Here is a 27,122-nt window from a genome sequence, read left to right as displayed (position 1 = left end):
TGTTCTGTTAAGCTCCGCCCCCTCACAAGACGGTTCTGTTAAGCTCCACCCCCTCTCAGGAATGGTCTGTAACTTGGTCCCTCTGCTTCAGGAATGTTCTGTAACTCCACCCCTGATTCAGTGATCATGCTCACATACCCTGTGGGTCCCTATCTAAGGAGGCTTTCATTTCTGGTTGAGCGCTCAGACTCCTCTGAGCCCGCCAGGGTTCGCAGGTGTGGTAAATGGTTTTTCCTACCTCTTCAACTAGCCATTGGATTCCCGAGTCTTCAAATTATGAGAGTGATGTTCCAGAACTGCCACGCTGAGCTGTAAAGTTCAGCTGTGCCTCTGAGCTGTGGCACTTGGCTGCAACGCTGAGCTGTAAAACTCAGCCATGCCTCTGAGCTGTGGCACTTAGCTGAGACACTAAGCTGGAACACTTGGCTGTAGCACTGAGCTGCTCTGCTCTGCTGCAATAGTTTTGCAGGATGTCTCAGTCTGCGTTGGAAGCTGTGGTCTTTTATGGCTTGAAACACTTCACTCCATACTCTCCTGGCCTTTCAGGTTTGTGTTGAGAAGTCTGCTGTGATTCTAATGGTTTATGTTTATAAGTGATCCACTGCTTTTCTCTAAGAGCTTTTAAGATTCTGTCCTTATCTTCGATTTTCAGGATGTTGACTAAGATATGTGGTGGAGAAGTTCTTTTCTGACTGTGGCTAGTTGGGGTTTCACATGCCTCACTTATCTGTAGGTTAAGTTCTTTCCCCACATTCTGAAAGTTTTCTGCTCTTTTTTCCATAAACAGTTTTATGCCATTTGCACTGTCTTGCGATTTTTCACTAATTCCAATTCGTCTTGTCTGCACTGTCCAGCAGCTGTTGGATCTACTGTCCATGTTCAGCTGTTATAAGGTATCTCTGAGTACTTGGTCACTGGCATCAGCCCTGTCTTCTAGTTCTGATGTTCTGTCCTCATGATGACTTGTGCTGTAATCTCTTGGTTTTTTGTTTACTACCTTTTCGTGGACTCTAATTCTTTGCTAAATCACTCATTCCTGTTCTGTGTCATTTTGTTTGTCAGCTAGCACTGTATTCATGTCTTTTGTAAACTCATTAATCATTTTGTTTAATCTCCCTTTTTATAAGTTTGAATAATTCAGAAGTTCGGGTTTTTTTCTCCCCCATGGATCAGCTTTGGGAGGACCTGGAAGTTTTCAGAGGCATTGTGTTGCCTTCTCTTCTCATTTCTTGCCTTGGTTCTGGGTATGGGGGTGGTGACTGCCTCATTGATTATGCCCAAAGCAGGCTGTAGGCAGTGCAGGCTGTAAAGAGTCAAGCCTATGATTGGCTTGTTTAAAGAAGTGAGTCTGACTGAAGCCTACATGACTCCCAGGGTCATTGTGGGTAGCATGTGGGCCAACATCACCCCCCTTGCCAAGAGCCATGGCAGAGGCCAAAGAGATGCCCTGTGAAGCTGTGGGGCTCAGTGGGAGGTAACATAGCAGCCAAGGTTGGGGTGACTCAGACCCAAATTCCATTCCCCACATTAAAACCTTCTTTACTAAAAAGACAAGGTTAATTATTTTTTGAGACAAGGTTAATTATTACCCATAACCTATGTTTTCTCTGTTCTGTTCCTAATTCAAGAATGCTTTGTCTCCTCCTTTATGAGCCTTGTCTACATCAGCAACATATCCATAGCATCTCGATGTAGCCCCTTTACCTCAATCTTAACTATGATGTCACCAACAAATATCAGCAACTTGGGTTGGCTGTGGTCTTTTGCTGCCTGCTCAGCACTGGCCATCCTGGCTCCCCATTTCTCTCTTTCATTCTGCCTCTGATTTTTTCTTGCAGCCAGGCATCATAGTACACAGTAGTAGATCGGGACCTGCTGCATGGGTCTCCAGTGTGTGTGTGTGTGTGTGTGTGTGTGTGTGTGTGTGTGTGTGCTGTTGTTTGCCATTCAATTATCGTGGAAAGGTTTCATTGCTATTGTGAAATCGGTTTAGTGAGTGTGTGTTTTTCAGTGCTGCACTCTGGTTGTGCTGAATCATAGGTTTTTTCCGTGTTCAGTTTGTTCAAGTTTTAAGAACATCTGTATCTGTGCTTTTCAAGGATATTTCTGTGCAGGTTATTTTTCTGTGATGTGTTTGTGTATTTTCAATAATCACAGCAACAATGAGCTCATGAGTTGGGAAATATTTTTTCTTTTTATATTCTCATGACTTTGTGTAAAATTGATATAATTTCTAACTACATTGTGTAAAATTGATATAATTTCTAACTACAGTGTTCGGTAAAATTCACCAGTGAAGCTATTTGAGCCTGGAGGTAGTGGGAAGGTTTTAACCAATTCAGTTTCTTCTACAGATAGGATGCTCAGGCCTATAAGTTTGAATCATTCTTGTCTTTCAAGAAATCAAAGTTGTTGCACTTATTGGCCTGAAGTTCTCCCCTTATCTCTTTATCCTTTCAGGCTTTAGGATCAACCAGTAGTGCTATCCTGATTGTTAATTTCAGAACACATTTCATCATAGTGAGAGAACATCCTTTGTATAATTTAAATCCTTTTAAATTGATTGAGATGTATTTTGTGTCTGTAACCATGAGACTGTCTTTGGAAATTTTCTTCCATGTACACTTGAAACCAGTGAATATTACCCTGTTGTTTGGGTAGAATATTCCTGTGAATGTCAATCAGTACAAGTTTGTCCATAATGTCAAAATCTTTGGATCCTTACAAATTCTGTTTAATTTTTCTATCAAACTGTGAGAAGGATGTTGAAACATCTGACTATCACTGTGTATTCATTTGTCCTTTTAATTTTTATCAGTAGTTTGTGTATTTGAAGCTGTTATTAGGTGCATAAATGTTCTCCATTTTTCTATGTTTGTGATTAATTGATGTCTTTCTCATGAAACAAACTGTTTTACCCTTGGTGATCATCTTCACTCAGAAAATGACTTTCCCTGATGTTCGTGTTGCCACTCCAGCTGCCTTGATTCATCTGAACAGGGCACAGCTTTCTGCATCCTCTTTTGACTAAGTTGTTCTTTTGTATTTACAGAGGACTGTAACATTGATTTTGCCCAAAGCAGGCTGTAAAGAGTTGACCCCACAACTGGCTTGTTTATAGAAGTGAGTCTGGCTGAAGCCTCCATGCCAAGGTCAGAGTAACTCCCACCCAAATTCTGTTCCCACAACTAAAACCTTGTGACTAGAAGGACAATGTTCTAACGACAACCACATATTTTGCCTATTCTGTTCCTAATTTGAGAATGCTTTGTCTTGTCCTTTCTGAGCCTTGTTTACATTAATTTCCATAGAAACTGCACATAACTTGCCTTTACTCCAATTGATTGCCAGTAAAAGTCAGTGCCTGGGACTGGCCAGGGCCTTTGTCTGTTGCACTGGCATTGTTTATCCTGGCATCCAGCTTTCTCTCTCTTAGTTCTGTCCTTTAGTATATTTTTTTCTCAGGCCTTCATCATATACTGGGCAGGAGACTGGAACCTAACTGCAGGGGTCTACAGTAGTGTTCAGAGAGGATTTCTGGGCCAATTAAGTATAGAAGAAAACATGGAAAGAAGAAATTGTCCTTAGGCAAATGCCAGAGTATAAATTACCATAGGCACATTGCAATAGAGCACACTTCGTGAGTGAGCAGGAAGTGGAAGTGGGATGTTCTATGTGGGTCGTTTCCAAATAGCTGGCTATGATATCAATAGCAGAGGTGGGAAATAGTAATTTCCTGTTGCAAATCCTGGCAAATGCTACCATAGAGGAGATGCAGAGTAACATCAGCAGTTATAGGACTGAGTGACACCATACACCTCCTAATGTGACACCTGGGGTGGGCATGTCACCTCTTCTGTACTCTTGACAAAAACACCCCATCTTAGTCTCATCAAGAGGGGATTCTGGCCAGCCAGCTGAGGGGCCTGTGCACAGGGATGAGGGTGGGATTCATGGAAGACAGCAGACAGCCACAGATGGGAGGGGACTGAGGTGTCCCAGCCACCAAATACAATGTGAGGTCCTAGATAGATCCTGGAAGTGACAGATGGGTGCAGTCCAAGTGAACTCTCAAATGAGACTAGCAATAGCTTAAGAATGTCCATTTCCTATTGCCAATTATCTTGCTGTGGTTCTCTCAGGTTCTGTCCAAAGGAGCCAGATGATGGCCTTTATAGGAACTCTATGCCCTTCTTTAAATCTGAAATTTCTTCTACAGAAAAGATGTAAAATAAAGCTAATAAATAGGTTTTTGTAGGCAGCATAATTCATGTCATCTGACAGTCTGTACCTTGTAACTGGTGATTAATATATGGTCATTTCCATGTGATTACTCAGCTGCTTTGAGCCCGTCTTCCAGCTCTACTTTATGTGCTCTTTGTTCACTCTTCCCTGAGTTTCTTCCTTCATTTGGATTAGTATTTCCATTTCTCTCTTGGCCATCCCTCTGTTGTGTTGTGTGTATGTGGTTGTCTTTGACAATGACTCTTTCTGCCAAAGGCCTTCCCACATTGCTTACATACATAGGGTTCCTCCCCAGTGTGAATTCTTTCATGTCTTTGATGATGGGCCTTTGTTGGGAATGCTTTCCCACAGTGCTTACACACATAAAGTTTCTCCCCAGTGTGAATTTTTTCATGGATGTGACAATAATTGTGAGTGGCAAATGTTTTTCCACACTGCTTACATAGATAGGTCCTCTCCCCAGTGTGTGTATGTGTGTTTTCATGTCATTTACAAGTGCTGTTACTGGCGAAAGCTTTCCCACAGTGCCCTTATACAAATGGTTTTTCTCCAGTGTGAGTACTTTCACGTCTTTACCAATGACTCTTTCTCCTGAAAGCTTTTCCATATTGCTTACATACATACAGCTTCTCTCTATTGTGTATTTGTTCATGTCTTTTACAACTGTATGAGCTGAAAGCTTTCCAACACTGCTTACATTCATAGGTTTCAGCTTCTTCTTTAGATACAAAAGGCTTCTCTCCAATGTCAGTTCCTTCACTGCAGTTAGAGTAGGATTTCCCACATTGCTTATATTCATAGGGTTTCTTTCCAGGACTTGATGTTGCGTGCTTCTGAAAGGACTGGAAATCACTGCAGGTTTCCCCATGTTCATTACACCTAGACAGCTTCACTTCCAGTACCTGATTCTCATATGACGTGAGTGTACTATGAGCTCTGATGGGCACATTTGTTGATGCATGACCAATCCAGGAATTTCTACAAGCAAGGCTTTCTGCTGGCTGTGTACCAAGTGTTTTCGTGTTAACATTACGGTCTGGAGTCCAAAAAGACATTTCTTTATGTGAATTCCGTAATTTATATTGGTAGCATTCCTCTACATCTTCACTTCTTAGATTTCTTCTCCAATATTCACTACCGTTTTCAATTTGCTGGTCAGTCTAGTTTTCTTCTATAGCAGACATGTTCTTCAATAGTTCCAACATCACATCTCTGTAGAGCTTCTTTTGGGATGGATCCAGCAAATCCCATTCCTCCAAAGAAAAGTTCACAGCCACATCCTCAAAGGTCACTGCCTCCATTGTGTGGCGTCAGTGTCACCTAGGGTCCTTCCCATGCAGCACAGAGCCAGTAGAAGCCATGGAGCAACATGGTCAAGACAGGTGGTGTAGATCTCAGTAATGTGCCCAGGTTGCAGAAGTATGTGCCATGACACTGCAAGAGTCCTACTTCCTGCTCCCCTCTGCTTGAACAGGTCATTGTATGTGGCTGTCTTCAAGTATTGGCGTAGGACTGCCAGGCCTCCCTTCAGTGCCCATCCCCCATGCTGCATGTGCCCGGGAACAGTGCAACATTTCTGCCTTCCTGCTTGCATGCTGCTGTTTCCTATGTTTTCTTTCTTTGCTCATTGTAGACCCTGCCATGGCTTGCTGTCGTTATTCTTTTCACTGGGATAAAATGTGCCTCACATGAACTGGCCCCCATTACCCTGGACTGCACAGCCCCATGGCATCAGGTGCATCACAGTGCTGGGCAACTGTCTCCACTGTGCATCTCCACTGTATCTGTGTCATGGGATGGCTTTCCTCTAGAAAGCATTGATTTGTCTTCTCCAGTAATTGAAAGCATAATAGACTGAGGTTTTATGGCCACCACTTGTTGCCCTTCCTGGCAATCCTCATGCTCATGTTGGGGGCATCATGGGAGGCCTTCCTCTCCTGTTCCACACTGAGCAGCTCTGCAGGGGAAGGACACGCTCACCTTCCGTGTGTGTGCAGGGTCCTCTGTCAGGAGAGCCCTCTGTGCTGACAGCAGCATCCCTCCAGCCTGGTGGCCAGACTGTACCATGAAGTGTTTATCTGTGCAGCACACAGGTGAGTGAAGAGTTATTACACTGGGTGAGGGGGCCAGACTAAAGCACCCATGACCTGTGAACTCATGTTTATAAGACTCAAAGCTGTAAGCAATTTAAAGACTACAAAGAGACCCATGGGTGGCTGGACTGTATGTGGAGAAAATAAGGCCTAAAAGTAACAACAAGGCAGGTGGGGGAGCCTCCAATTCAGGCCTGCAGTTTTCAGAGACTTTTCCTGGGCCAGAGAGTGTGGAAGCCACTGTGCTGGAGGTGGCTCTCCAGGTCTCTGCGGTCGCATGTCTCCTTCTCTTGTTGCTTCTTGCCTGTCTGTGTCCCTGTAGGATGGTGTCCCCCAGACCTACCCATGTTCTCTGAATGGAAAGCATCAGTTTTTCCAGACAGCTCAGGATATGAGAGGAGGAAGGGCAGAGGTGTTTTTATTGAACGCAGGCTGGGGTGGATGCTTAGCCGGGGCCTGGGGACAACACCACAGCCTGACCTGCACCTGCAGGGACACAGCTGTCCCTGTGTGTGGATGGCACCCTCTGCTGGCAGGAGGCTGCCCATCTGTGCCATATGGTCAAGGCTGGGTGTGTGTGTGTGTGTGTGTGTGTGTGTGTGTGTGTGTGTGTTGGCCTTGACCTGAGTCCCTGGGTCAGCTCATCATTTATAAAATGGACACAAGGCCCCAGGTGCCCTCCGGAAGTTGAAGATCTCATGGAAACTGTGTAAGTTCAGTGGGTCTGGGGTTTGGATTCTTTGGTCCTTTGTTCTCTGTCCTGGAGCAGTGATTCCCAGCCGGCCCCCATCTTGCACCCCAGGGAGAGAGCTCTGGCTGGGGTTGTGCAGACCCAGGGGCGGGAGTCTGCTCAGCTTCCTGCAGGTGGAGGCCACTGATGGTGCAAGCAGCTTCTGAGGAGGAGGGTCCAGTGGGCCTTGGTCCAAATGAGATCCCAGGAGACGGAGGGGTGGGGCGTTCCGGGAGAGTCAGGAGACCTGGGACAGAGGGGAGGACCAACCCCATTTCCGGGACAGTCCCCGCTGTGTGGTGCATCTGGGTGTGCAAGTGGAGCACACCCAGCTCTGCTCTGATGACTGGACAGTGCAGGCACTGAGCTTCCTGTGTCCCCAGCCTCTTCTGCCCTCCCTCCTACCTCTCCTGTCCTGCATCCTTCTTTGAGAGGGAAGCCACAAGGGCCTGGGTGCTGGCCCAGGGGCATGGCCTCTCCCCACCCTCCTCTGATGTGTCCTTCCTGTGACCTCTGCTGCTGGAGTCCCTTGTGCTTCCCTCCTCCACTGCCTTTGGACGCATTCCCCAGCCCCCCAGCCTGTGAGAGGAAGGGACACATACACAGGTTGCCTAGAAGTGAACAGCTTGACTAGAAGCACACAGAACACATCTCAGCAGAGGACAGACAGGCCGTGGTGGCAGCAGAGGGCACAGGGGTCACTTCTGTGCAGCTGTCACTTCTGTCACCTGGAGGGCCAGGAACAGTCCTCCCTGGTCCCTCTTTTAGGGTGAAGAGTGAGCCTGGCTGAGGACGTGTCTTCTCAGCAGCTTCTGAGGATAGCCCCTAAGCCATGCAAGATCAGCAGTGACCGCACTCTGGGACCATGGAGGCCAGGCTAACCCACAGCAGTACAGCTTTGCGGGGAGACCTGCAACAGGGAGAAGCTCAGGCTACAGAGGGATAAGGATCCTGAGGTGCCCTGGGCACCCTGGTAAGTGGCTTCCAAGGGGCTGGGCTCTCAGGGATCTTTTAGTCCTCTAGGGGCACAGGAAGGACCTCGGTGTATGCAAGGGGTGAGGGCAGCTGCTTCCCATGTCCCTAGCCCCTTGCTGCTCCTGGCCCTATGGTCTTCATGTGGGGCCACAGCACTGGGAACAGCAGTGAGGCAGGGAGGCGGGGCACTGGGGCTTCCAAGTACTTCAGGAGAAGATGACATCAATGCGGACCAGGGACCAGCTGACTCAGGTCCCATCCTGATCAAGAACCGCTGTGGTGGACCAGTGAGTTCAGACAATAGAGGTGCGCCATACTCTGTGCCAGATTCGAGCCCATTTATTATAGCTGGCGGTCGAGGGGGGCCGGTGCCCTAGAAAGTTTCCTGGGCAATGGGAAGCAGTTTGATTTCTCCTTTTAAATCATGCTTTCAGTTGAGGAGGGCTCAGGGGAGAGCAAGCGGAATCTTACAGAAGCGGAAACATGCCAGGCTAGTGGGGGGTACAAGGAAGTTTCACACACACCAGGTGAGCTACAGAACATCCTGCAACAGCAGCAAGTTTACTGCCAGGCAGGATGTGGGGGTTGGGGATGCTTTGTTCATGTGCAAGCACTGTGTTCAAGCACAGGTACAAAGTGACATTGAGGCACAAGATGGAGTCGGCTTGGCTATCACACTACATGCGTGGGTGATGGTCACCACCCCACTCAGGTCCCACTGTGGAGGTGGCCACCTCCATTAAGGCTGGGTGTGTCCTGGCCACTGGAGGAGCCCTTGCCAGCCTCCCCCCCAGGATGCTGCCTGTGTCCCTGTGTCCTGGTGTCCCCATGTATGACAGTGCTCTCCTCACAGCAGCTTTGGGAAGCAGGATGAAGGGGCAGGAAAGGGTGCCTGGGGGCCCCTGGGGACTCATCGAGGCAGACTGGGGTGGCTGCATTCTCACCATGGAGCTGTGGGGTCCGAGGTGGTGTGGAGCCCCAGGTGGAGCCGGTAGAGGCCTATGGGTGGGCTCAGCCCTGGACACCAGAGATGGGGGTGGGGGAGGGGGGCTGAGGACTGGAGGAAGTTCTGTAACGTGGTCACAGTCACGGCCCAGAGTGGCTGCCCCTTAACCCCACATGTACCTGTGGTTCCTCCTGGAGACCATGGAGTGAGATTTGCTGAACAGAATAGACTGTTGACCCGGCTTGGCTCAATTCAGAAGAAATAAAGGATCACAAATACATAGAAGAGACCAGAGAGAAAACCCAGGCTTCAAACTCCAGCCTCAGACTCTCAAAGGCACAGCCCTCCATGGCCCCAGGGCCTTTGCCGTCACTATTCTCCAGGCCTGAGTCACTTTTGCTCCTCCTCACTGTCCCTCTCCACAGCATGTGTTGCCATCTGACTGTGTACTCGGGTGGGTTCCTGAGTCTCCCTCACCAGGCTGCCAGCCCCTTTACTGGGTTTCACTTCTCTCTCCGCCTCTAGTCCCCAGCACTCCTGCCTCCTGTGGCTGGGCTGTCCCCGCTCTGGGAGTGGGGGCATCGGGCTCTCTTCCTGTGGCTCCATCCTGCTGTGTGGGTCTCACACACCCCACTGGGAATCTCTCTCCAGTGACAGAAGGATTAGAGCCCTTGCTGCCTTTGTAATGTGTCTCCTGGGTCTCAGGCCTCCATGGAGACCCCGTGAGCCTGTAGGGCAGACACCATTCTCGTGCCCACTTAGAGCAGGAAGCTGAGGGTCCCAGGGGGTGAGGAACTCAGACCAGTGAGTGACCTGGGTTTCGGGCCAGGCTCTGTGGCACATGTGACATGGCCCCTTCTGACTGCTCAGGCCCTGCTCCACCTCCCAGCAGCTGGTCCAAAGCTCTGTCCCCATGGGCCAATCCCCTCCTGCAGAGGTGAAGAGCTATGTGCCTGTGCTCTGATCCCCAATGGCCCAGCCCCCCTGCCCTTTGGAGGACACTCCCTGGCCATGCAGCTGGGCTAGACCAGTCCTGGAGGCTCCCACATACTGCAGAGGGTCCTGGGTCCCAGGGACAGAGCTGCTCTTCTATGAACTGTGATCATTCTGAGAAAGGTCCAGGTGCTGGGCTGGGGTCTCAGTAGGAAGATCTCACACCACGGGCTTCTTCCCAGAGCTCCCTGTCTGTCATGCAGCAGAGCTCTGGGCCCCCCTGCGCATGGTACTGGTGACACAGGTGTCACTGATGAGACAGGTGTGGAGATGCTGAGGCAGATGCCAGCTCCTAGGAGCGCTGAAGCACTCAGCATGACTGAGTCTTGCTGGTGCTCTGAAGCCAGCCCCCAGCAGAACTGGGTCTCCCAGGGCTCCCATGGGAAGTTGTGGCAGCCCCCAGGTGGCACCTGTGCTGGTTCCAGCTAGCTGCATCAGTGGGTGGGAGAGGCAGGCAGGGGGCAGGGGCTGCTGGGTCATCAGGAATCTGGGCCAGGGAGTAGGCTGCTGCCAGGAGGGGTGCTGCAGGCTTGGATGGCATCAGGAAAACCTTGGTGCTCATCCTGCAAAGATGAGCCCTGAACTGTGAGAGGAAACAGACCCTTTAGGTACAGCCATTTCCTGTGGAGTGGCCCTCGCATGCCCTCTAGTGACAAAGTTGTGTCATCCCAGCACAACAGAGGTCCAACCTGTGTCCAGGAGCCAGGAGAGGGGAGAGGAGGGTTTGGAACTGAGTCAGCAAGTTGACAGCTGTGAGTGAGTGACAAACTCTAGAGTCATGGTCACAGCATGTGTCACTGGTGAAGAGAGGCAAGAGAACCTAGGCATGGCCTTGCCAGGGAGCCAAGGAATGGGTGGAAAGGAGACCTGGGAGCAGGAGGGTGCGAGGAGAAGGGCACAGGGATGGAGGTGAGATTTTGTCAAAGTAGCTTCCAATGCGGTTTCAAACTGTGCACAGGGAAGTATTTTACATGTTCAGAACTTACCGTTAACTCGGCATGGTGATGCACACCTGTAATCCCAGCATTCTGGGAGGCTGAAGCAGGAGAATCACAAGTTCAAGGCCACCCTGGGCAACCTAGCAAGACCCAGGCCCTGCCTCAAAATAAAAAATGAAAAAGAAGCCTAGATGGTCAGTGGTAGATGGCCCCTGCGTTTCATCACCAGTACTGAAAAAAAGAAAAAACCCAAAGCAGTCTCTGCTTCCCAAGTCATGACCAGACACTCATGGTGACCTGGCCTCAATGGCAGAGACACGGCTGGCTGCACCCTTTGTCCAGAGCCACTGGGGCCCCACCTGGGAGAACCATGTGCTTAGAGCATCTCCTCCACAGCCGGAGCACAGGGACCACACAGGAGGGCTGCCCGGGCTCAGGGTCACCTCCTGGAGCAAGGTGTCACCCTGCTTCAGCCTCCCAAGCAGTTGGACTACAGGTGGGCCCCAGCACACCTGGCCCAAGTCAAAACCAGCAGGATAAAGGAAGCCTCAGGCCACCAAAGAAAGATGGTGGGCATCAGACTGGCTCATTCAACTCTGCCCCCAAGGGTGACCTGACATGGGCCTGGCCCTCTCAGAGCTGTGATGTGGCCCAGGCTGGCCTCAAACTCATGGTGATCCTCCTGCCTCAGCCTTCTGAGTGCTAGAATTACAGGTGTGCACCACCACATCCCACTTTGTGGCCAAGTTTTTAAACTGGCAAGTATTGACTTCATTACATTACATTGTATTTTCAGAAACGTGAAATGTATTTGTTGAACTCTGTAGGGTTTTTTGTTTAATCTTTTCCTTACATATATTTTCATTATTTGAATAGCTCAGTTATTTTCAGCGATCTTTTCTGAATGGTGCATGTGTGGTACTGGGGTTTGAAGCCAGGGCCTTTGCACTGAGCTATGTATATGCCACCCCCTTTTTATTTTCTGTTTTGAGACAGGATCTTGCTAAGTCAATAAGTTACCCGGCCTGGGCTCGAACTTGCAATCCTTCTGCCTTGAGTGCTGGTGATTTGCCACCACACCTGGTGGCTTCCCAGGTATTTGTATTCACTTCATTTTGTAAATATAGCTGTCCAGGTTTTGTCCTAACTTTAAAAATTACATCTTGATTCATGTGTATTAATTTAGTAGCCAATCTTCTTGATGAATTTCCTTAATGCTTGGTTTTTTTGTCAGTTCTCTTCATGCCAATAGAAATAATTCACCTCCTCCTCTTCAATTCTTGGACCTCTAAACATTTCTGATTGTACCATCAGAAACCTCCCATACAGTAAGTGAAGATGATGGCTGTCCTGGCTGGCTTGTGCTGCTGTGGACAGGGTGGCATATAATGAACAGGAACGGACTTCTCACAGCGCTGCAGGCTGGGAGCCCATGACTAGGTGAGGCCTCGCCTGTACTCCGTAGTGCACCTTGTTGCTGCAGCCTCTGGAGGGAGGAATAAGTGCTGCGTCCTCTCAGGAAGGGTGGGAGCACCTACCACCTTAGCCTTTTAGGAAGGGCCTCGGGATAGCCCCAGGAATCTGCTTAACTTTCCTGGGAATCTCTCCTGGGGTCAGTCTGGGCTAAATGTCTCTCTCACCTAGATTTTCATACCTACTGTATAAAGTTGTTTATACTTATTGTATAAAGCAGCACCACTTTTCAAAATTGCCTCCTCCTGCATAGCTCCTGGCCTTTTTCATTTCCTAGTGTCTGTCTGTGCTCTTTCCATCTGGACTTGCTAAGCTGTAGGTGTTCCTGTTTTCAAAGACCCAGTGTTTGATTGATAGGAATCACTTCTTGTTTTCTGTTTGGCTTTTCATCTGCACTTATTTCTGCTTTACCTTATTATGTTTCCCCAGTATCCAATTTGCCGTTCTTTACAGTCTCCCATTTTTTGTTACTTTGCTTGGATTATTGCTTTATTGTGTCACAGATGCTGATATGTGGTGCTGCTCTTTTTAAATAGATCCTGCAGTGTTAGTTTGTCTTTTGACCGGGACTCATTTAATCTTCCATAGCATTTCTAGCTGGAAGGGATGTTTTTATTTTTAAATTAATGTTGAGCTCAACTGCATTGTGTAATTATCTCCATCCTGCGGAGCCTGTTGAAGTCCCCTTTGCCTTCCCCATGGCTCCGAAGCTGTTCTATGCTGTTCTGTGTTCTATATTTTGACATCATAATCAAGAGAAATGGAGGGCTTCTGCGTGATTTAACTTTTGTCCTGTTCACTTGTCTTAGGCTCGAAGTGATGTGTTGGCCTATTATTAATATGCTACTATTTCTTGTAGCATTTCATATAGGTTTTGCTTTTTGAGGTTTTCCACCATTTTTTAATTTGTTGCATAAATCGCTGTAAGTCTGTATGATATCTTCCTGCAGTCCCTAGTATTAAGTCACTTTATCTGGCATTTATTTAGTTATTTTTGGTGATGCTGGAGATTGAACCCAGTCCCTTAGCACTGAGATTCATTCCCAGCCCTCTCCTCCTTTTTTCACTATTGAGACAGAATCTCGCTGAGTTTACTAAGTTTCCCAGGCTGGGGTCAAAGCAGCCATTTTCCTGCCTCAGCCTCTCAGAGTGCTGGGATTACAGGTGAGTGACCCACACCTGGCTTTGCATCTTGCATTGTTAGTTCTTCTCACTCCCTCTTCAGGGGTGTTAGAGCTATATCTAGATGTCCCCCCAGGCCTCATGCAGTCATAGGTGGGGCTTTTCCGAGGTGGCTGGATCTAGCGTGTGTGATGCTGGGATTGATTCATGGTGCAGTGCTAGGCTCAAAGGCACTAGGCTCAAGGATGTGAGTGCTACCAGCCCTAAGTAGCCGGATATGTAAGGGATAGAAAGAGCTGTGGTTGTCCCTTGTTCCTTTGCTACCTTCTGCCTGCCATGAGCTGGGTCTCCTCTGCCATGCCCCTCTGCCTTGGAGCCAGCCGATTATGGGTGGAAGCCTCTACAAACTGTGAGCTAAATCAACCTTTTCTCCCTTAACTTGTGAGTGTTGGGTATTTTGTCTCAGCAACCAGAAGGAAGAAACTAAGATAAGGGGTTTTCCTCTGCTTGTACACATCTGTCCGTAACCTTTCTGAACATCTCTCAGATGTGGAGTTGGTTGGGGCCAGCTTGGTGATCCACTGTAGATGGAGCTGGCACTGTTCCTCACAGTCCTGTGGCTTCTTGGAAGGTAAGGTGTTCGTTCCAACCTGATGCAGGACCAAGCTCGGTCTGGATTGGTCCATGGGCTCTGAGTGGGTGTGGCATGAGCAAAGGCTTACAAAGCGCTGTCCTGGTCAGGGTTGCCTTTCCCTGGAGGTGCTGGCAGTGCAGGTTCTCAGTGGCTCTGCAGCCTTTGGCCAAGCACAGCATTCACCTCAAACAGGCTCTGACTCAAGGAGCATGGGGGTCCCTTGGGCAGGCTCAGAGCTCACCCCTCTAAGATCTGTTAAACGCCCATCAATCTGCAGGTCCATGGCTGAGAAATACATGTTTATTGTTCAACGCTGTTAAGGTTTGGGGTGATGGTCACCCGGATCGCTATGGGAATAGTTGACTGACTCATGAACTGATCCTAAAATATTTTTCTTGTAATAGGGAAGCCATGCACATTTCCATGTGGTGACAGGACTGCAGTGGGCCCCTTTGCTCTGTGGCTGTTAGTGCTTCGTGTCTCCCCATGTGCCCATGGCATGCTGGGGGCCGGGCCCATGAGGCGCTGCTCTCTCCCTTGCTGTGGTTTTTGTTTCTGTAGGAAGAGGCCGTGGGTTCATTCCAGAGGTACATTGTAGCTCTCTGTACATAGGGCATTTACCAGGGGCACTGGTGCGCTCCGTCCCTGGGGCAGAAACTTCCCCAGTGTGCCAGAAGTAAGCCAGAGACCTGGAAAGGCTGGTGGTGTCATCGTTCAAGTCCTCAGGCCTGGGAACCTGGGAGCCGGGGTGTGATGCTCAGTCCTGAGCCAAAGGCCTGAGTGTGAAGGCACAGGAACCGGGTGTGACACAGAGGTGGGATATGTGGTCTTGGCTCAGCGTCCCAGTCCCGAGGCCAGATGATGCCCATTCCCAGGCATGAGGGTTGGTCCTCTTTGTCGGCACACAGAGCACCTGGAAAGGGGCGCGTCCCTAGCCCCAGCACAGCTTCTTTGTGTGAATTGGAAGACAGGGGCCCACTAGAGACACACTCTCCAGGGCTGTGCTGGGGATCGAACTCAGGACCTTGCGCTTACAAGGCAGGTGGCAGAACCATTGAGCTGAATCCCTGGCCCAGCCCCTCCTTTCTTAATTAGCCCCTTCCTATTTAGGATGATCAGGTTTAAGCACCATCACTTGACTCTCAGCTGTTAGTGCAGCGGGGGAAGAAGCCAACTCTGATCTTCACATCCTCCCTTCTCTCCCCAGGAAGAAAGTGGTGCTGTCTGTTCTGCCCGCACAGGGGGCACAGGTCGGCCTCCTGTCCCAGCTTCTGCTTCCTTTCCATGCACAACTGAGCATCATCTGCCCTCACTGCATCTCTCCAAAGTGCTCTCGGCTGGGTGTTCATCCTCCAAAGGCAAACATCCCTCAGAGAGGCTGCGAATGGCAGGTAACAGTGTGTCAGGAACTCTGTGCCCTCGGCACCTGGCAGGACAGAAACCCTTCAGTGGCTGCTGCTTTCCTTGAGTCCTTTCAAAAGGCTTCTCATCGTCCTCGTGTCCCGCATGTCATTTTAAGAAATCAGAAGCCAGGCTGATTGTCTTTCTCCATAAGGGACTTGCTTGTTACACACACGTCTGTTCTCCCTTAGGCATCTCTTTTCTCTTTTCTTGATAACAGAAGTGGTTTGGAATCACAGGAAATGATCTTGTGGTCTTTGGCTCTCTTAAGCGAGCTCCCAGGGCACATCTCACAAGTGCATTTCATTCTGAGTTTATACTCGATGGCTTTTCCTCCTATCAGTGCTATCATGCTGTGTTACAAGTGTATGCATGTGTATCTTTCACGAAACAACTTTCTCTTTTTACTTTTTAAAGCCTTGTGTGAGTCCTCTGCATGTTGACTGGAGCTGGATGTTCTGGGGCCAGCATGGCAGGAAGACAGCGGGCCAGGGCCAGGGCTTGGGCTGTGTCTCAACAGTGGCCCTTGTGCTTCTCTGGGGACCTGTGGCTCTAGAACGAAGTGTTGTACCCAGGCTGTGAGGACCCCGAAGACAACCAAGGAGCCGATTCCGATGCAAACACACAAGGGTCGTTTATTCAAGCTCGAGCAGGGACTCTCAACTGTCACTGATGCAGCGGGTCAAGATTGAGAGCCCCTAACTCCAAATCAGCAGGGGTTTTTATAGTGGTTACAGCAAGGTTCGGGGAGTTCCAGTTTGGAAATTACATGATTGGCTGGCATTTAGCAAGTTTTGAATGTTTAAACCTGATTGGCTGTGCCTCGCATGCCAAACTGCAAATGGTTGCTCAAGTCATCGAAAAGAACATCTGGGACACTGGGGTATTGGGGTAACTACTGATTAGCTGTTGTAAGCCATCGAGAAGAGTATCTGGGACATTGGGGTAGCTACTGATTGGCTGTTGCTAGGGGACTGTTGAACATTATCACAAGCAGGTGGTCAAAGTACATCTTGTGGGTTTTTTTGGAACTGGAGTTTATGTCTAGGCCACCTTACTCTAAGATGGAGCCAAATTTTAAAATGGAGTCACTTAGGTTTCACAGAAGGACACTTGGCTCTCTGGCTCTTGGACAGTGTCTCCCCAGAACAGGACCTTCTCCAGCCCCTTCCTCTTCTCTCTAGCCTGTGAGGAAAGCCTCCTGCCCCAGGCCCCACTTCTGTAGCAGCAGCTTCCCCCACATCCAGGTCCCTGCCTGTTCCCACCACTTCCTGTGGCCCCTGGGTGCTCTTCCTTCTCCTTTTCCCTCCCTGCATCTCCTCTGGGTTGCCCTCAAGGGTGTGGATGGAGAGAATGGTGCCTGTGCTCCCCTCATGAGGACCCTCCCCTTTCGCGGTCCTTGTGGTCCTCACCTGGTGGCATTCTGGGAAGGGTCCCATGTCAGTTCTGTGGTCTGAGAGCACTGTTTCCCACCGACCTCTGACCAACAGCTGTGGTTTCCCTCTTTGCTGAGTACAGCACCCATCTGAGCTGTAGGCAATGTTGGCTCTTCCTCTTCTGGACAGTTCTCGAAGGATGTGGGGAGCAATTCCAAGTCAAGGCCTCTGTTGGGCCTATCGGGTGTATTTTAGAGCACTGTCTCCCCTAGGAACACCATGGAAGGTGAGACCTGGTTCCACACCTATCTTCAGATTTAAAAGGAAGCTGTTCTTGTCAGGAGCCTGGCTGTGTTCCTGAGGTGAGGGCGGAAGTGGTTGGGAATCACAGAAGGGCAGAAAAGCTCTTCCTGAAAGAACCTTTAGGGCCTGGAGCTGCACAGGAGGAACAAGGGCTCCAGGCTGCCACCAACCCTACAGCTCACGTGACATTGGCCAGGGGCAGCAGAAGGACCGGTGCCATGGAAGAGCATGGGAAGGGGCTTAAGGGAGGAAAGGTGGCGGGTTGAACAAGCAGGGTTCCGTGTGTCTGACGCAGATGGTGGGGATGGCTGAGCTCCACACTCCAAGACCAGTTGCGGGTTTGGCAGCAACCTGACCTCCCCACTTCCAGCTGTCGGTGAATGTCAGGTCGCTGAACAGCTCGGGAGACTGCAGCCTGGATGCACCAGCTGTCCCCAGCTCTGTGGCCAGTTTTATTTATTTATTTATTTATTTATTTATTTATTTATTTATTTATTTATTTTTGTATTAAATTCTTTTATTGGTATATTGTAGGTATACAACACAATTACATTTCTCATTGGGAACTTGTACCTTTACATGATGCATCTTGGTTCTTAATTTTTCCCCATTCCTAGCTCTCCCTTCACCCCCTCCACCGTTCCCTATTTACAAAGACTTTGTTTCCATTTTTTCCATTTTTCATCATTTTTCCTCTCCCTTCTTTCCTTTCCCCTGCCCTTCTCACTACCCCTACTCCTTTGGACCTTTTCTTCCTATTTTGCATTATCCATTATTCATTCTAATCATTGGTACATTTTAGGTATACAATATAATGAAATTCATCATTGGAAATTTGCACCTTTACATAGTCTCTCTTGGTTCTTATTTTTCACCCTTGCCCAGCCCTCCCTTCAACCCCTCCATCTCTCCCTTTTTACAAAGACTTTGTTTCCATTTTTTCCATTTCTCATCATTTTTCCTCTCCCTTCTTTCCTTTCCCCTGCCCCTCCCACTACCCCTACCACTTTGGACCTTTTCTTCCTATTTTGCATTATCCATTATCCATTCTAATCATTGGTACATTTTAGGTATACAATATAATGAAATTCATCATTGGAAATTTGCACCTTTACATAGTCTCTCTTGGTTCTTATTTTTCACCCTTGCCCAGCCCTCCCTTCAACCCCTCTATCCCTCCCTATTTACAAAGACTTTGTTTCCATTTTTCCCTTTTCTCATATTAATTCTATAGGGCAAATACACTTAAAAGAAACAAAAAGAACTTGTCAGTAGACAAATTATTCTTTAAATGGCAATTCTAGAACTAAAAACTACAATCCCTAAATGAAAATATTCTTGATAAATTTAGTAGCAAATGGAGATAATAGAAGAAAGAACAAATGAAAATAGACCAACAGAGAAAGAGAGACATGAGATTGGAAGAAGTAGATAAACCTCAAGGACCTGCCAAATGCCATCGGCACATCTAAAATACTAGTCATGGTGTTATGATGAGAGAAGAAAGACATTTTAACAACATGTATTCTTACAATCCATCATCACTGGACATCTTTCCATTTGTATCTTTCTCAATGCCTTTCATTGAGATTTTATAATTTTCAGGTTTATAGATCTTTTACTTCCTTGGTTAAATTTACTATTTTATTGATGGGTGCTATTGTAAATGGAATCATTTTCTTAAATTTTTTTCTGATAGCTTTTTCTTAGTATATAGAAACAATTGTGATTGTTGTATATTGAATTTTTATGCTGGTGATTGAACCCATGGCCTTGTGCATGCTAGGCAAATATTCTACTAGTGAGGTATACTCCTCAACCCTATATGTTGAATTTTTAACCTGAAATTGTTTATAAGTTCTGGACAGATCCTTTACAGTTTATTAAATGTAAGACCATGTCATGGACAAACAAAGAAACGTTAACTTTTTCCTTTCTTATACAAATACTTTTTATTTATTTTTCTTGTGAATTGCTCTGGTGAGGACCCTAGGACCATATGGGGTAAAAGTGGCTAACTAGACATCCTTTCCTTGTTCCAAATCTTGAAGGAAAAGCTTTCAACTTCTCAACATTGCATATGATGTTAGCTGTGTGATTAGCTACATACCTAATATATTTATTTTTAAGAGCTGAATGAAAAAGATGTGTTTTAAAAACACACTGGCCTCTTCAGGGGTCTTCAGTGCAGGACGCTCTCATGCATCTTGCTGTGGTCCCCGTTCAGGCTGCAGAGGCCACCTGTATTTCACACCTCAGGCCACCATGCCCTCTGCCCCAGTCCTATTGCACACACATTTGTCTCCTCCAGGAACTTGCTCCTTCTCTCTCCCGCCTGAAGACACTTCACTTAAAGTCCCCTGACCTCCTGGTCCCCACCCAGGCCACACCTCTGAGCCGAGAGGTCCACACCGCCTCCCTGGCACCAAGCTGGGCAGCCCTCTGCTCAAGGTCAACTGGGAGAGGCCCTCGCAGGGCACGCTCCTCCCTGACCCCGGCCCACGTGACCACAACGCCCCGCCCATCACTGATGGGCATGCGGACTGAGCACAAAGGCCACCAGACAGCAGGGACTCCTGGGCTTCGCTGTTCCCTCTGGACGGTGGCGGTTGTGGGAGGCAGGAGGCGAGGTGCAATGTGGGGAGTGGAAGCTGTGGACCCGGGAGACCCGCTCCCCAGCGGAAATGTGGGCTGTCCTGGCAGAGAAGCAGGTGGGAGAGGGCAGCTCTTCACTGGAGGCCCGGACTCTGGGTGGGGTCCTTCCACAGACCTGCACCAGGGAGGCCAAGCAGGGACTGCAGAAGGGACTTTGGGTCGGGGGGCCTGTGGGGGTGGAGCCTGAGGGGCGGGGTTTGTAGAGAATGGGAGGGGCAGCATGGGGAGAGCGGGCACCGGGCCTCAGGTCACCCTGTGACAGGCTTTGGTGGCCTGCAGAGGAGAGTGCTGCCTAGGGGCCAGCCGCAGCAGGCCCCCAGCCTGGGTGCTTCAGCCCCTCCCTGGTCCTCTGGATACAGGAGGACTCTGGGGATGGCAGGTGAGCGGCCTGAGGGAGTGGCAGCTGGGTGGTGTGGGCGGGACTACCCAGCCAGGCCCAGGCACGCCCTCCAAGCCCATGTCCTCACCTGTCCGTTAACCCCCTCATGGCCCACCTGGCCTGCGGGTCCCTTTGATGGTTTTCTCACTCTGTGAAGAAACTTTGTCAGTGAAACCGCGGGCTCATCTGTGGTTTGAAAGAGTAGAGAAAGGTTTGTCACCGGTCACCAGGAAGAGAGTAGCTGGGCCACCCGCCTAAGAGTCCTCTCCTGATCTGAGGAAGGAGGGGACTTGTGTTGGGGACGCCTGTGCATGGTCACCCCGCAGAGACGTGTCACGGCGTGTGGGTGAGTGTGCAGTTGAGGTCACGCTTCTCCATACCTGGCCTGTTCACAGGTGGTGGGCAGACACGGTGGGGTGGAGGATTTAGATTACGAGGAGAAGGTGGAGAACAGTGTTTAGTGGAGGTCACCCAGAAGGGGCCCTGGTTAGACCTTTTTGGTTGTTGTTTTCTGTGGTCTTCCCTGGAGGGCCTTAGCTGCAACAAAGACACAGGAGAAGGGGTTCTAGCAGTCAGTCAGCGCTTCCCCACCTCCCGCAAGCACAGGAGCTTAACCCTGTACTTCCTGCCTGGCGGCTGCCAGCCTGCTGAATGTCTCCTAGGCCGAAGGCCGGATGCTGGTCCCTGACTTCAGGCTTGCTTGGGTGCCCCTTCCTCTGGGGCTGTTCTCACCAGCTGCCAGGCAGCACCGCCCGTCCCTGAGCTACAGAGCTCACTCACATGGCCTCCGAACCAGAGGCTGTGTGCTGACGCCAGACCTCACCTCACCCCAGATCGCTCTGGGAAAGGAGGCTGGGCGGGAGGGCGTTTCCAGAGGTCCCTTCCCTTTCCTCCCACCTGGAGCCTCCTGCTTCTTCTGTGTTTTGGTTGTGCCTTTCAAGGTGGTAGTCACTTCCAGGTATTCAACGTTTGAGGTTGGAATTGTGTTCCTTTGATACATTTCACATCCATGGTCTTAGTCCTAATAACACTTCGATTTCTGGTTAGAGGTTTCATTAACTTGTTGACCTTTTAAAGAACAAAATATTGGTTTTCTTAATTATCCGTTGATATTCTGTTTTCAGTGTCACTAATTGATGTATAATATTCTTTTCCTCTGTTTACTTTGGATTTAATTTGCTCTTTGTCTTCTAATTTCCTGATGTGGTGATAAAGCAATAATGCACAATAGGGCAAATCTTTGCCTTTGTCCCCTATGCTTTTTCTTTCCATAAAATGTTCAGTCACTGTTTATGCTGCACATGTACCTGCCCAATGTATCAAGAGTGTTCTGTTCAGTGTTAACAGTTAGTACCTGACATTTCTACCTCAAGTTTCAAAAATGTTCTCTTAACCCCTCATCAGGTGTTTCCTCTTCTAGCTATGTCTCTGCCCTAAAAGGTTCCTCTCAATTTCCTCTCCCCAACTGTATATAAACGAACTCTCCCTGCAACTGGGGGCTCAGAATTCAGAGTGGTCAAACTCCTCTGAGACAGCCAGCTAGTAAAGGGTTTTCTCCATCTCTTCAAGTAACTTTCAGATTCTCAAGTCTTCAAATCACTGTAGCTGTAGAGCTTGAGCAGTAGCTCTTGAACTATAGCACCTGGCTGTAACACTGAGCTGTTCCCCTTTGCCACACAGTGGGAGTTTAAATTCTTGGATTTAGATCTGTCTTCCTTTCCGATACATTCATTCAGTGGTGTAAAGTTCCCCATTGGCATGGATTTTAGTACACACCACAAAGTTTGACGAGTTGGTTTTCCATTTTCTTTTAGTTCAAGATACTTAAAAGTGTCTTGAGATTTACTCGTGATCCATGTGCTTTTTAGAATTAGGCTGTGTAACCTGCAAGTTATTTGAGATTTTCTAACTCTGATTCTATTCCTGACTTCCACCTCCATCCCATTGGAATTGTAGAGTGTGAAAGTATCATTTCTGTTGTTGAAAGTTGTGTAAGGCATGTTTAATGCCCCCAGGGTGAGGCTGTGGTTTGTTGTGGCGAATGTTCCTTGTGCAAGTGAGAGCGTGCATCCTTCTCTTGCTGGGTGCTGTTATCTCATCACACTTGTCTTCCTCTGTTTTCCTATAATTCTTTCTAACAGTTAAGAGGTTATGTGCATGCAGTTTTAAAAAATAATAGTGACCCACGAAATTCTGGGGTGACAAGTGTCAGATTTCCCTACATTGCTTTTTCCCACACAGTTGCATTTTCTTAAGAATTGCATTCTGTGCTGTTACTGGGGCCTGGGTGTTTGTTTTGTTTGGCTTTCTACTGACTAAAGACTGAACTTGCATGGATCACTCACTAAGAGATGTGAAGCGTTACAATTTAAATGGATCAAAATCTTCACCTTAGAAGAGTCAGAAGCCTCAGTACAAATGTAAAGTTCAAAAGAGCATCATAAAAGGGAGGACTTGTAATATTAGCAGTGTCCATAAAATTAGTACTGTCTAAGGAACTGTCTGCAAAAAGATTGAAAAAAAAGAGCTATGTTGAGCAGAGAGGAATGCTCGTCACCATAGATGAGGTATGGCCATTGGAGGTAAAAGTAGGCAGGTCAGGCAAAAGTGACTTTGCTCACATTCCAGGATGTCTCCCCTCTAGGACTCATGGATATTTTGAGTGGTTACATGGTGACTCTCCTGTAGAGGCACAAGGGGCAGTCCTGGCATTGCCACAGCACTTGCCTTTCTCAAAGTCACCTCTAGTACAAAAGGACACCCAGACCAGGCTGCTGCTCATGAGTTTCTTTGTGGCCATGTACTTTCTGGGCTGCATTATCTCTTTCCCCTTAGGAATGTTGTGGAACAAAGAGCCAGTTCGTCTGTGTGCCCCTATGCTGGTGACCAGTGGCTATGCCATCAGTCCCGCGGTGCTCATCAGTCCTGAAAAATGATTCTCCCACTCTTGAAACTCATGTCTGGGGGAACGGAGATGTTTAGTTATTCAGTGACAATCAGCTTCTCTTCAGATGAGTCAGTGCACTGGCTTCAGAGCATTCATCATGGCCCACAGGCTGTGCTCCCTGCAATGGAAACACATGCAGTTAATGCTGTTCTCTGTTACGCCCGTGCTGATACATGTGACTGGCAAGGACAGAATCATTAATTCTGATATGGAAGTGTGTGAATTTGAAATTACTCATAAAGTTTGGATCTCTTACCCAGATCAAATTTAAAGTGACAGGAAGTGATCAGTGATGGAAACAAAGGTGGGGGGACAGGAAAGAGAGAAATAAGGGGCATGAGGTAAGTTTTAGGTGTTACTGTATTTTCACCCATGTTAAAAATGCCAGTGTCTCAGCTGGTGCACTTTAAGCTGTGCAGTTTATGTCAGTTAAAAATGGAAAAGTTGGGGATGTGAATTGAGCTCAGTGGTTTGCCACCTGCAGTGCAAGTGGAAGGACCCGAGGTCAATCCCCAGTACCAAAAAAAAAAGAAAAAGAAAAAGTTGTTTATAAAGAAATCTTTACAAAGAGAGTAAAAAACAATTTCAGAAACCACAAAAGATGCACATGTGTTCATACATCTGCGTACTGTATGTGCATAGGTTAGGTAACTTGATAAGGAAGAAGCTTAAACATGGGCCATGTAAAAGCTGGGGAAAATTTCTGCATATTCCATGACACAAACCTCACAAACATTTGGCCAAGCATATTTTAATAACATAACTAAATAAGCTAATGAGTATGAAATACTTACATGTTTGCACAGTTTATAACTTCTTTTTTTTTTTTACCAAAAGTAAAAAAAAATTATTTTACAGAGTGGTTGGTCTTGTAATACATCAAAAACTGTAATGTGATACTTTCCTGTTTTCACTGCTTATCTCAAATCAGTGGTTAAAGTTTCTTCTAAATAATTAAGTTTACATTTAAAGTGGCAAGTTAGATTTTACTTAATGGACTTAAATTATACTTAAAAACCAGTTTTATATACAGAAAATCCATAAATATAGAATTTTTATTCCTATTTTATCTCAGGTTATGCAAAAAAAATTGACTAAAAACTTCATTTGGGTCTCTGTAATAAAATGTAAATACATATTTACAATGGAGATGCTTTCTGATAGAAAGTAAACAAGTAATTTTGGTTTTCATTAGAATCCATCATTATGTGTCCATTTTTTTTTTTTCTTTTTTTGGTACCAGGAATCGAACTAGGGTCCTTGTGTTTGTGCAGCAGGCGGCAAAACCATTGAGCTAAATTCCCGGCCCATGTGTCCATTTTTGAAGATGATGTGATATATCATGTTCACTCAAATGTTAAGATTCCTTTCATACACATAATTCAAATGTGGTAATTATTTTTCTTGTACCAATAATGTTTAATTCTGTATTTAAATTTTCTTTCAGAAAGATTCCTCGATCCAATCTCCAAATAGTAGTGAGCTTTAAAAGGTTTTGTACAATTATGTGCAATTTTTGTCCTTCGGGCACTATTACAAACACTGAGTTATTTAATCTTCATTGCTGACAGGCCAGGGGTGTTCCTGAGTTATCGCACATGATGTAAGTCCCATCTTTGCAGTATTTCATGGACTTCATTTGTTTTGTCATAGCCAGAACATCATGAAATCCAGTACTTAGGCCAGACATATGTTGAAAGTATGTCTCTTTTTCTACTTGAATCGTTAAATTGTTTATTCCAGCATCTTTAACTATTCCTGTAACCTGCTGTACTATTATTTGTTCCAGCACATCAGATGCCACCTGTATATGAATTGTTCCTGCCACAATACTGGCAGAATGACACCAAAAATGAGGGTCTCGGTATTATATTAATCCTTCAATTTTCTGTATCTTTTCTAAAGCAATGTGTAGTTCTTTCTCATGTTCTGGTGGCAGTCTTAGAAGCAGAACTTGACAAGCATCTTTAATCAGTGGGACAACACTGAGAAATATTAATACAGCGATAAAAAGAGAACAGAGGGGATCTGCAATGAACCACCCGAACTGCTCTATCAGAATTGTAGACACGATCACACCAATACTGCCAAGTGTGTCTGCCAAAACATGTAGAAATACACCCCTCATGTTAGCATTCATGCCTCCACCTAAGAATCCGTGACTATGACCGTGCCCATGGTCACTGTGTCCATGCGTGTGGTGTGAATGGCTATGATCAGATGAGTGACAGCCTCCTTGAGAAGGTCCATGGCTGTGACTGTGGGCCTGGCTAAAGGCACAGATTTCAATAAGGTTTACAATCAGCCCTCCAACTGAGACTGGTGTCAACATGTTTGTATCTAATTCCAGAGGATCAATCAGTCTAGCCACTGACTCCATAAACACAAAAAAAGCTATTACTATTAGAAAAAGTCCATTAATGAATCCAGAGAGAATTTCTATTCGGCCATACCCATAGGAGAAAATCCGAGTTGCTTTCCATTGACTCATCAGAGCAGCAAAAAGTCCCATGACCAAAGCAGAGCAATCAAAGAGCATGTGGAATCCATCTGAGGTCAGACCAAGACTATTCGTCAACACACCATAGAATAATTCCACAAAGGTAAAGAGCAGATTCAAGCACAGGAAGTAAAAGATCTGCCTAGAGTCACTCTCCTCAAGAATCTGTTTTAGTGATTCCTTAATAAACCTAGGGACTGATTGAGAGCTATGCTGAAAAGCATCACCCATGAAGTTATAAAGAGGTGTTCCTTCAGGAGAATATCCACTAAGGGTACCTTTCTGTCCTCTCTTAGAGGGAGACGATAAGATGTTGGCAGACAAAACGAAGAACACAGCACTCACGACCACTCCTCCAGACAGGGCATGTTCCGTGCTCTCCTGGTGTGTGGCTCTGTTCATAGTCCGAAGCTGGTCTGTTATTGGGTCTGTCCAAAAATTTCCCAAGAGGAGAGCACTAGTAAGTATGGGAAAGGATCCATAGCGGGCACATTTAGAAACTTCCATTTTGACTGAACAAATGGAATCCACATAGAAATCCAGGATCATAACAAAAAAGATAACCGTTGTGAAAGGCATAATGAGAGAAAACCAAGATTCAACTTTACTCTCCTTTGTCACAGAAAGAACTATGACCCATGGGCACAAGAGAAGCACAGAAACCACCTGGGATAAAGCCTGAAGCAGTTTGGCTCCACCAACATCTGTAGAGAGCTTTCTGGAAGTTGCATGAAGACCAACTTTACAACACAAAGCCAGTACTAGCAACAGTACTCCACCCTTGTGATCTGCCACACCTAAGAAGGCAATTGCTGTGTAAAGCATGTGAGTTAGAGCACTGTCATGATGTCCTTCAGGGTGCTCAGCCATTTTAGCCAGGAGATCATCATTGTCGAAAAGCAATAAACAGATCACAGCAATAATGAAAAAAGCAGCTCCCCTGGTCTTTGCTGGTCCTCCTCCAGAACTAGTGAACAAAACACTGAGTAATGAGATGACAACAATGTCACTGTGTTCAAATAACAGCAGAGTCCTTAATGGTCCACAAAGAGTAAGGCCAAAAAACCACAAGAGTGAAATGACACACCCAGCAACTGCATGTTTAAATATTTTGATCCACTGGTGTTTGGTAATAGTCTTCCCAGAAGAAAATGGCTTTTGAAACAAAACCATAAAAAATGCAGTCCCAAGTTTTAATATGAAAATGAACTGAACAACGTGAACAGTCTTTAGGAGATCATATGATTCAAAAAGTCCCACAGCTTTCAAACATTTAGTGAAACAGAGTAACACAATATATTTCGTTAATCGAGCGCTGGGCACGTCCACCGGCCCGAGGCCGCCACCGCCGGGGCCCGGCCAGCGCGTCCGCGCCGTATTTCTCCTCCATCCCGGGCTCAGGAACCACCGCC

General features: G+C 47.3%; 1 protein-coding gene and 1 pseudogene across 17 annotated transcripts in view; one reads left to right on the top strand and one right to left on the bottom strand.

Moving 5' to 3' along the window:
- The window catches only part of LOC110347605 (sperm motility kinase 2B-like), a 112,229-nt gene that overhangs the window by 65,747 nt on the left and 19,360 nt on the right, over positions 1-27,122 (top strand). The window contains exons 1-5 of one of the 16 annotated variants that reach the window (XR_015445683.1): positions 1,340-8,041; positions 11,917-12,015; positions 12,155-15,540; positions 15,968-24,813; positions 26,007-26,170. The gene's annotated coding sequence lies outside the window, so the exon portion shown is untranslated. Of the gene's footprint in view, positions 1-125; positions 547-1,339; positions 15,541-15,967; positions 24,814-26,006; positions 26,171-26,333; positions 26,518-27,122 lie in introns of those variants that run through there. The other 15 variants (XR_015445696.1, XR_015445679.1, XR_015445682.1 and 12 more) reach the window with 15 other exon arrangements.
- Positions 23,036-27,115, bottom strand: LOC110347602 (proton-coupled zinc antiporter SLC30A5-like; annotated as a pseudogene). The gene is made up of 2 exons (XR_015445698.1): positions 25,989-27,115; positions 23,036-23,328 (listed from the first exon to the last, which is right to left on the bottom strand). The product of XR_015445698.1 is annotated as a proton-coupled zinc antiporter SLC30A5-like (transcript).

Source organism: Heterocephalus glaber, unplaced genomic scaffold (assembly GCF_053883595.1).
Source record: "Heterocephalus glaber isolate CG9 unplaced genomic scaffold, H.glaber_assembly_v1.0 deba00001617, whole genome shotgun sequence".
In the NCBI taxonomy this organism is placed as follows: Eukaryota; Metazoa; Chordata; class Mammalia; order Rodentia; family Bathyergidae; genus Heterocephalus; species Heterocephalus glaber.
This window is presented reverse-complemented; position numbering and strand designations above follow the sequence as displayed.